Source organism: Castanea sativa, chromosome 9 (assembly GCF_040712315.1).
Source record: "Castanea sativa cultivar Marrone di Chiusa Pesio chromosome 9, ASM4071231v1".
NCBI classification, from domain to species: Eukaryota; Viridiplantae; Streptophyta; class Magnoliopsida; order Fagales; family Fagaceae; genus Castanea; species Castanea sativa.
In genome coordinates this window covers 25,342,935-25,353,490 of record NC_134021.1, presented here as the reverse complement: position 1 = coordinate 25,353,490, position 10,556 = coordinate 25,342,935, and the positions used below count along the sequence as shown (strand labels likewise).

Sequence of the window (10,556 nt, the reverse complement as noted above, 5' to 3'; positions counted from 1 at the left end):
TGATTAGGCATTTCAGTTATTTATGGTTTCGATAAAGGTTTTTTTGTTACAATTTGGTTTTTTCTTAGCCTTTTGTTTGTTTTGTATATTCGAAAGAATTTGGTTTTGCTAATTCTGCAATTAGCATAGAGAGGAGATGGAATATTTTTGGGTGTTCGCTCACTGTTCCGCTTCTTCTTTGCAACACCATATACCTAAGTTTAAGCAGAACATTGTTAATTATCCTCTTCGAATACTTTTTCTTCTCCAAATACAATTGTTGTTGTCTGTAATTTACCACAATTGCTTTTCCTTAGCACCTGAATTTTCATATCTACACTCCTAATCATTAAAACCCACCAATCCACACTTTATTAAAAAAAAAAACCTTAGAAAGAGAGCCCATAACCGTTAATAAACTTTAAACATAGAACAAAATGAGATAAATGAAGAGAGAGGGAGATAGAAATCTGAAGGTCAACCCCTCTGTCAAGCCAGCTTCCTGCCAACATGTACCCTCCCACCACTGGCTCGCCAGGACTGCTAACAGTAAGTTTTCCTCTTTATTTTTAAATTTGTGCATTAAATATGATCTTTTTCCCCTTGTAATAGTTGGATAGATCTTTGGGTTATATATGGCTTTGATAATGTATTTGCATTATGATGGTGGTGTATTGGTTAAAACACATAGGAACGGAATTGAAGTCGGTGTTGTGAGTTGTGACTAGCAAAAGAAGTATGATACGCTCTACACCCCTTAGCGGTAGCGCATCCCAAGTGGCAACTACATCAAGTCTCTTTGACTCACAGAATCCACCCCTCATCAAAGCCCTGCTGACTGCAATGCTGAATAGAGAATGTTTTTGGCGGAAGTCCAGTATGTCTTCTTTCCTTGGTTTGGATGGAATCAGTTTTTTTTACAGTTAAGTGTAAGATAACCTGGCTTTTTTTTTATTTTTTTTTATTTTTTTTTTATTTTATAGGAATTACAGAATCCTTTAGACAAAGATACATATATATTTATTGAAGTTAGTGTTAGCATAATCTCTGGTTATAGTTATAACTCCTATTTTGGTTGTTAACTTGGGATTGTTTTCAATTGACAAGTAGAACATTAACAAATATGTTATTTGTTCTCTATGAGATATATATGTGTTGACTATGATTTTTATGTTGCAGAAGCCACTGAGAGTAGGAAATAATACTTTGCTTCTAATATTGCTGCATTTGGATTATTTAAAAGTCATATAGCATTCAAACTCAAGCTGAGATGGACTACTGAGAAATGACAGTTATGGTGAAGGTTACTGTTCGATAAGATCTTGCTATCCCGATGGCAATTTCAATCCTCAAAGGCCAATCCAAGATCTTATCCTTATCTTTCCCAGCATGTAGCCAGTCATAAAGGCTACCGTTCGATATATATTTGTAGAAGCATTTCCTTCCTTTCTCTACTGTTGTCTATTCCTAAGTGAGTTATTTTCTTAAGATAACGCTTTTCCTAAATCAGTTTATGATTTGATATGCAGATTATTTACGAATAGAATGTGCTATTTATGACATAATCCTTGCTGAACATTCTTGATATGCAGATTACTTGCTGAACATTGAATTTGCCTTTTAAATTAGTTAAGTTTTGGTCCTATGAGCATTCAACGTTACAAGCTTTTTATTTTTATGTTTTTGGTTATACCCAAAATTTTGTACATGCATGTGTTTGCTGCACCCATACCCAGTCAGTGACAAACATATTGGATAATTTATGATATAATCCTTTGAAGTTTATAGAGTGCAACATACTGCATCATTCTCTAATTTATGTTGATGTTACTTTGTTAGGTGTTAATTGCTGTTAGGAGTAGGAGAGTAGTAAAGAAAGAGCCATAGACAAATAAGAAAATGCATTAGTGAAGTTTAGAAGAATGCAGAAATTGTTAATATCCTTATGCTTCAAGAAATTTATGGAAAAGGATTGTGCTAAAAGCATCAACCAAATGTACATGGCGTAGGAAAGGAGTAGGTAGCTGTAGATTTTTCTGTGAGATTTCACAAATGTAACTTTGATTTAGTGCCACCATCTTTTAGTTTTTTATGGGTAGTACAGTGATTGGTATTGATAAAACTCTACAATTTAACTTTTTCAAGAGTTTTGGTTTTTTTTTCCTACCCCAACAAATATCTTTTGTGTGGTTTTTGTATGTATTCTTGAAATTAGCTGTCCTTTGTGTCGTTTAATTTGGATAGCTATAATAAGAATCCTATAATCGTGACAACATAGTTTGTATAATTGAGCTTTTTTGTATTTTCTTTATTCATTATGTCTTCATTTGACCATATTTAATGAATAAACACACCTTCAATTTTAATGGAGTTTCTCATCATTTTAAAAAATAATAATAATTAAGAAAAATAAAAATAAATGGAAGTTTTTTTCCTTTTCATTTTCTTTTAAAAAAAAGCAGTTTATTTAATTTTAATTATCTACAGTTGTCATGATATTTTTGTGATTTTACATATTTTTCATGAATAATAAATAAAAGTAGTCCGCGCATTGCGCGGGTCATACACTAATCTATATATCTATATATATATATATATAATAGACGAAGCTGAGAGAAAGTTAATTCATGCATTTAAAGACGTGTTAACAAATAAGATAATTATCTATTTAAAATTCAGACACGTATACAGCTTTTAAAAATTACAGCCATACGTTATAACGCTTTGCTTTTTAAACCCTGCCACGTCTGCAATTAAAAAGCGATACATTGTATTGTTTAGCAAAGCTATATCACCGTTTAAAAACCTTTTGTATAAAAGTAAAACTAACCGGTTAAAATACAATTGAAAGGGCTTACAATACTCCCAAAAAAAACTTGCGATGCTGAGAACGGAGAAGGAGAGAGAGATCGGGAGATCAAAAACTGAAACCCAAATCAGACACCAATCAAGATGAAGAAGATCCGTACAGTCTCTTCCAATATCCCCAAACTCTCTCTCTCTCTTCTGACAAACCCTAATCTTTTTCTTCAAGAATATTCAATCCCTTCAATCCAGGCTACAGGTTTGTTCTTTAATTCAATATTTTTCCAATTCAAGATTCATGTATTTGTTTCTTGCTCTCTATATTATTGTATTCCTCAAATTTTTAAAGTTTTTTGAAAAATCAGATTTGAATCGATCTTTGGTTTTTCTTTTCTTTCTTTTTACTTTTTTTTCTTCGTCTGCAACCATTCTATGGCAGTTTCTGTTGAAAGGTAGGACCGCAGTTGCTGTTAAAAACTATTTCAGTATCAAACAGGAAAAATTCGGGGCTTCTAGAATAATGACTTAGAGATTTGAGATTTTAAAGTAGAGAGAAAAATCAGAGTCTTCACACAGTCAGATTGCCGAAATAGTTACGTGTAAAGTTCTGTTTTTAATTTTTAAAATCTTTGGAATACTTTGGTTTGATAGGAGCACATTGCATTAGAAGAAATGGATTTTTGAAGAACGAAGTGGATTTTTAACAGAAAATGCTGAAGCCCAACTGAAGATTTTTGGCAAAAACAAGTTTGAAGAGAAGCCAGGAAGCACCACAGTTTTGAAATTTTCTAATTTGCATTTTTTTATAGAATAATTTTCATAAGTTCATGATTTGTTTTCGAAGCAATTTGAAGATTTAATTGCACTAACTAGCTTGGCTCTTGATTAAAATTTATCTTTATACTATTATAAGCAACAACATGTACTAATTAAATAGCAAGTGTTGGGTGTTTTGTTATTTGATGAATTGCCTTGAATGTGTTTGATTATGGTTGTCAATCGGCCTTAAATGCATTAAAAATTATTCAAAACATTGTCTTATATTTTTATAGATTAGAGAAATTACTAAAAAAGATTCACCCTAAAGTGTTCAGAATAGAAAATCTTAAAGATATCTTTTGGATCAAATAAGCTTTCTTTCAAAATTTTATTTTAGTTTTTCTTTTTGGTTATGTTATACATCTTTAATTATTGGTTTTTTTTGTTTCTGTAATGGACTGTGTCGAGGTTTCTGTACAAAGTGTAGCATTCTCTTAATTAATTTGGAATGTGTTGTGGTTTTCTTAATTAATTCGGATCGTTTTGGGGTTTTCTTAAAATTGTATATTTCTCACAAAAGCCACTGTTTTCAGTGATATCCAGTTTCCATGAAGAAGAAGGAGATAGAAGTGGTGAAAGTAGAGTTAGTGTTGCCAACCCACCTTTGTTTCAAGCAAATCCAAAGCCAGGCACTAGAAATTACCTTTGAAATTACCTTTTCAATTCCCTAATGAACCCCACCCAGAGAAGTTCCAATCTTCAAAGAAATGTGTCACATTGGGTTGAATGGACAATCACCATCTCTTCTTCTGCCTAAAGAAGGAAAGAATTTATGTAGATATACAAAATTGTCACTACTATTTCATCTTAGAGACGCCATATCACAATTCATGTAAGTGAGAAGTGAGATCAATGAAGATGTCTTTATTTACTGTTTTTGACTAGATAGGAATAAGACTGTGAAACTAAATCCACGCAGGCTGCTGTTATGTAGTATTTTAGGAAGTGAAATTCTAGCATGTCATGCACTGTGAAACTAATACATTTCATGTAGAGTATAAGACTGATGCAAGAGTCTCATGCAATACATGGAAGATGCAAGAGTCTAATGCAATACACGGAAGATGTTGACATGGCACAAGGGAGTGACATGGCACATGGCCAGCCAAGCTTCAGGGCTGTATTTCATATGTCCCATGTGATTATTGTAGCTATATTCAAATGTGCCAAGTTGGAGGGAAAATTAGTTAGAGGCATATGCACAAGCTAGATTTTAGGAAGTTGTTAAGTCTAGCCCATGAAAGAATAAGTTTGGAGGTTTTTAAGTTGGTTTTGGAATTCTATTTAGCTAGAAGAATAATACGGAGGAGCTCAAAGAATAAATGAGGAGCAATAGGCCTGATAAATAGAGTCGTGGTGTAGCCTGTTGTTGTGTGCGTAAGAGTTAATTAGAAGACAAAGTCTATTATGAAAGCACCTTTAGGTGTATTAAGGATTTGGGTTAGTTTATATTTGTGAGGGTTATAAGAGTTTATGACTGGTTTTTATGACTGGTGGTAATTATCATTGATAGTGGATATTTTTGTCTGGTGTTGCTGGATGTAGACATAGAGTTTGCCAAATCATGTCAAAATATGTATTGTTTTGCTTTCCATTTATTATTTTACACGTTCATCACAAGGAAAATCCATTGAAAGTGAGCTATTTTCTGCCAAGCTAAAGAATGAGTCATTTCTAAATTTGGTACAATCCAGCAATACTTTTATACAAAGACTAGAGAGCATTGGGATGAGTTTCTGTCCAAATCCTGACCCACTTATTTCATTATCAAATGCTTCTGGATTGATCGGATTCTTATGCATATATTATCAATTAAATAACACAGCAAAATGCAATATTTTTTCTGAATTAAAGGTGAAAAAATTCTGAACTAGCCATTGTCCCCTTAACTTGAGTGATTACATAACTGCTTTCACTGTCAGCCATTGGCACATGCACAAGCTAGATTTAAGGAAGTTGTTAGAAGTAGAAGCCATGTGTTGTATTAAATATAGCATGTGATTAATATGCATTCCCAAATTTGATCTAGCCTAAACAGAAGCACATCACAGTCCCTGCATCAAAATACTGACTTCAGCACAATTATGTATATTTATACACTTAAGTCAAAAACTTAGTGCTTAGAGTTGAGTATGGTGCCTTCATGTCTCATAATCCATGGTTTGGGTTTGGGAGAAGAACCATCTTCAGATTGCAATCTTAAAGATTAAGAAGTGGGTTCTACTATTTTATATTGTGTTCTGTTGTCAATTGGTCTCAATACTTAAGGTTGTAATAGATTTACAAGCTAGCAAAAGAAAATCTTTGTTTGGTTGAAGTACTCAATATTCTTGTATTGTTCAGAGAGTTCAATTAAAACCAAATGATGATACTATCAAACTCAAATTTATCTAAATGAAACAGTGAATTATTTCTCCTTGAAATTGTAGCCTTGGGTTTGTTTTTTCTTGATAGTGTCATAGTAATTTAAAAGTTCATAGTCAGCTTCAATTTTGAACATAATGACCATTTTACACTTTGTTGAGAAAATGAGTTTCTTTTCCGGTAACTTTATTTGTTTGCTTTTCTTTTTTCCCCTGGATTGAGATATCATGCAAGTTGAGAATCAGACTACAAAAATTGGTTCATTGAGAATATTCCATAGCGGTTATCTTAAAATTTCAACGTGTAAAAAGATGCAGGATCTTACAAATGTAGGTAAGTGTTTATCCAAAGGGCATATTATTGAAGCGACTTATCTGGTCCCAGTTAGACATTTGTTTCAACCTGTCCCATTTAATTATAAGTGATCAGCCAGTTATTCAGAATTTCTCATTCCACATATCCTTGATTCAACTGGGTCCCTTTTTGGTTTCTCTGCCAGAAAATCTTGGCCAAAACATGTTCTAACAAATATTAAGTAGACACTACTCACTACCAAGTTCTTGGTTATTAGTTGAAAGACAGGTCCATGTGATCCTTCAAATGCTCATGTCTCTCACCAATTCCCGCCCAAATTCCTCTACACCTCTCACTTCAAATTTCAGAGATCTTCACATACACCATGCACCTACATATACACATACATATCATTCCACAGCCACAAGTCTTCACATCCTCTGGTATCAAATCCTTACTTCTTCCTCCTCCTCATCTATGATCTTTGCCATTTTTCAGGCAATAATAGAGACATATAGCAATGGCTATTTGTTTGCTTGGTATTATACATGCTATGCACATTCTCCGCCGATCAAACTCATTTTCAAAACATGCAGCTTCAAAAGCTTTAGATGTTCCAAAAGACTACCTTGCAGTATATGTTGGAGAAAGTGAAAAGAAGCGATTTGTGATTCCTATTTCGTTCTTGAACCAGCCCACATTTCAACAATTGCTAAACAAGGCCAAGGAAGGGTTATTGTATGTCATTTTCTATGTACATATTGTTATGAATTTTAGTGAAGGGTTATGAATTGGTTTAGTTTTAGAATTGGAGCTTCCCATCTACTATTGATAATGTATTTTATATGTGACAGGTGGAATTTTGTATTGATTATATATTGTGGGTTGAGGGTGGTTGTTTTTTTTTTTATATAGATTTTATGAGTATCATTGCAGCTTTTTTGGAATTGTGGATTTGGGTTGCACTATAGCTTTTTCTTTTTTCTTTTACGATTAAAAAGTTGGATTCAATGTCCCTTTTAAGGGTTATGTATTGTTTTGGCTTCAGAATTTGAAATTCCCATGTACTATTTATTATGCATTATTATTTGACTAATATTTTCCTGACTTGCTATTTGAAATTGTCATGTAAGTTTTAATTGTTTAAAGCCAGATTCACAATGGGTTCATGTCTTGCCGCAATTGGCATAGTGCTAAGTTACACACCTCTATTCTCCATTGGTGTTTTGAACTACTACTTGCAGACAGGGCAAACAGAGTTGACACATGGTTGTATCATATAGAATTCAGGCATACAAAGAATTCAACCTGAACTCTTTGGAACCGAACACTTTGCCTTGCCACAATTTATTTTTTAGTTTTAAATCCATGAGTTTTCTCTTGGTCAATACCAACAACAGCATTCTCAAATTACCCCTACGTCATGGATGGTCGCTCAACCTATGGAAGAGCCTCATCAGCTGATTGTGGCATCAATACTACTCTACACAATTGAATCTTACAAGAATAAGCGAAATAAAGAGAATATCATTAGTTAGTTAGCCATTATTTTCTTTTCAACATTTTGGTTGTAAAATTGAAATTGTCTTGCAAGATTTAGTTCGGTGTGATGCATTGTGGTTCTTAGGAATAGCAGATTTGCTATTTGAAATTGTCAAGTAAATTTTAATTGCTTAAAATCAATTTTTTTTTTTTTTTTAGTCTCTCCTAGCAAGGAAGTACACACAAGAAGTGATGTGAAAAAAATATTTTTTAAAATTTTTAGGGGACATTGGACACTATATGCTTAAATATACTATGTTATTAAAGCAAAGCTCATTAATATGTAAAACGACCCCGCACATTGCACGGGTTAAACACTAGTTATATATAAAAGCAGAGACCTCATGCACTCTTGCATGAGGTTCTGCCATGTGGCGCTCTAATTTTGTATTTTGTCATTTTTACCTCTTTTCATTAAGTTATTTTATTTTATTTTATTTTTTTACTATTATCCAATAAATCATAGTAACCTCTTTTTACTATTATATAAATTTAACATTTTTTACCTCTTTTTATTAAGTTTTTTTTTATTGATATCCAATAGATTATAGTAACTTCTTTTTACTATTATATAATATGGGCTACTCTTGGCAATTAGACCCAAAGTTATTCTCTACAAAATGGACTACCTTTTAAAAATAGACCAAATCTTATGAAAAACCCAAACCCAGTTATTATTTTACATATTATGATCCAAGTTTGACCCTTCCCACGTGTAAATCAAAGCTAAAACTCTTACCCACTTACAAACTCTCTTCCTCCTCCCCCACATATAGATGATATTTCTAGAAAATCTCATTATCATGAATTCATGTCTTCATTTTCCCCAATTTTAATTCAATACGCTTTTGTTTATTAATAATGTTCTATGCACGTAGACAAATTCTCTTTGTAATCAACCAGTGCAACATTTTAAAAATATATATAAATCTTGAGATCTCTGAGGTTGCTGAAATAATTGACAATTGCATATTTCTAAAATTTATAATAACAAAAAAGTCTAATAAATAGCATATACTATCTCACAAAATGCCATTTACTTAATATTTTATTTAAAAAAAAAAAATTCAAAGATAGGAATGATAAAAAACATGATCCTATACAAGACAAAAAATACATGCAAAACAGTTTTCATAGGAGGATTTATCTTTAAAAAATATGAATACAATAGTAAAGATAAAATGCATTAAATGAGATCTTACGAAACAGGTTTGTTAATCATTTCAAATTATACTTATCATGTACATTAAAATAATAATAATATTTCATATTATTTACATTAAAAAAAATAATACATATTAATTTCAAAGTTCATTGCAAGATGCGAACTGCTAGGGTATTGCAACAATAAGTTAGGGTATTGCAACAATAAGTAACATTGATACAACAATGGGTTGGTAATACATTTTGTGCGTGCTTTGTGAAAGGAATGTCAAACCACAATTGCAAACTACTTTAGATACATTATTCAAATTAAAGTTTTTGATGCAACTGACAAAACTACTTTTGTGATATTTGATCGAGATGCCAAGAAAATCCTAAATAAATCTACAAAAGTTCTTGCTAAAAAACAAGTTAAGGTACAACTTATTTAAATTAGTGTAAAAACTATTGATATTAGGGAAGGAATCCCACACAGATCTTCTTACTTCATGTGAATGAATTCAATCTAAAGGATGATTTTGAAAATTACATAGTTGCTAAGATTTTTTATGTACCTGCAAATGACAAAAATGTATGGAAGAAAAAAAAATACACAATCCAATATGTTATATTAATTCTTTTTGTTGCACTATTCCAAAATTTAATATATATATATATATATATAAACATTTGCAAAAAACTGTCACATCATTGAAATTTAATATAAATGCAAATACTTATGAAAATTTTTAGCACCAAAGTTTAAACTTTGTAAGATCCAATCAAGCGTCTTCCTGTGCCAATTTATTAGTAATTAACACAAATTATGCAACAAAAGGAAAAAGTGATAAAAACTCAAAAATTGAACAAAAATGGACGGACTAAACTTCAAACGTTGAAGATGAAGAAACAAATGATTACAACATACCCCTCAACAAGCTTTACAAGCGTCACCATACTGCAATAACAAAGTATTGAAGAAACCAAAAAAAAAAAAAAGATTTCATAATGAAGCTCTTTATTACATCACATAATAAAAATCAATAATATAAAATGAATTAATATGTTTTTATTTACTTTTATTATACAATATTACTCCAAAGTTGTTTTAATTATTGCTTATTACTTGAACAAAATAATTATAATAGATGTGTGTGCAATTTATAATTGTTACTTTTTATAATGAATTTTATAATGAACTCATTACTAACAAAATTTAATAATAAATATGTTATAATATATGTATAACATTTATAAAAAATTACATAAAATATTACAGTATTATTTGTGCATCACACGAACAACTTACTATTTGTATTAATTGTCCCATTCATTGTCCAGACGAGCCCACCAAGTGTCATCGTTCATCCTTTCCCAGCATGGACGATAGTAGAAGTGCTATAAAGAGGAGCATTCAATACTTCGGACGATTACCAATCGGCCCAGAAGACCATTGGAGGCCTATCAAAGCTTACATTGAATGAGCCCAGAGGCGTTATAAAAAAAGCAATTATACCACCATGAATGAGGTACAACGACTAGAAAGAAAGATGATGGATATAAGGCACATTTCAGAACTAGACAAGGTACATACAGACACACTCGCTGAA

General features: G+C 31.7%; 1 long non-coding RNA gene across 1 annotated transcript; it reads left to right on the top strand.

Moving 5' to 3' along the window:
* The first annotated feature begins 2,823 nt into the window (after window positions 1–2,823).
* On the top strand, window positions 2,824–7,069 carry LOC142609449 (uncharacterized). The gene is made up of 2 exons (XR_012839607.1): window positions 2,824–3,043; window positions 4,137–7,069. It is a non-coding gene; the product is annotated as an uncharacterized LOC142609449 (long non-coding RNA).
* The last annotated feature ends 3,487 nt before the right edge of the window (window positions 7,070–10,556 follow it).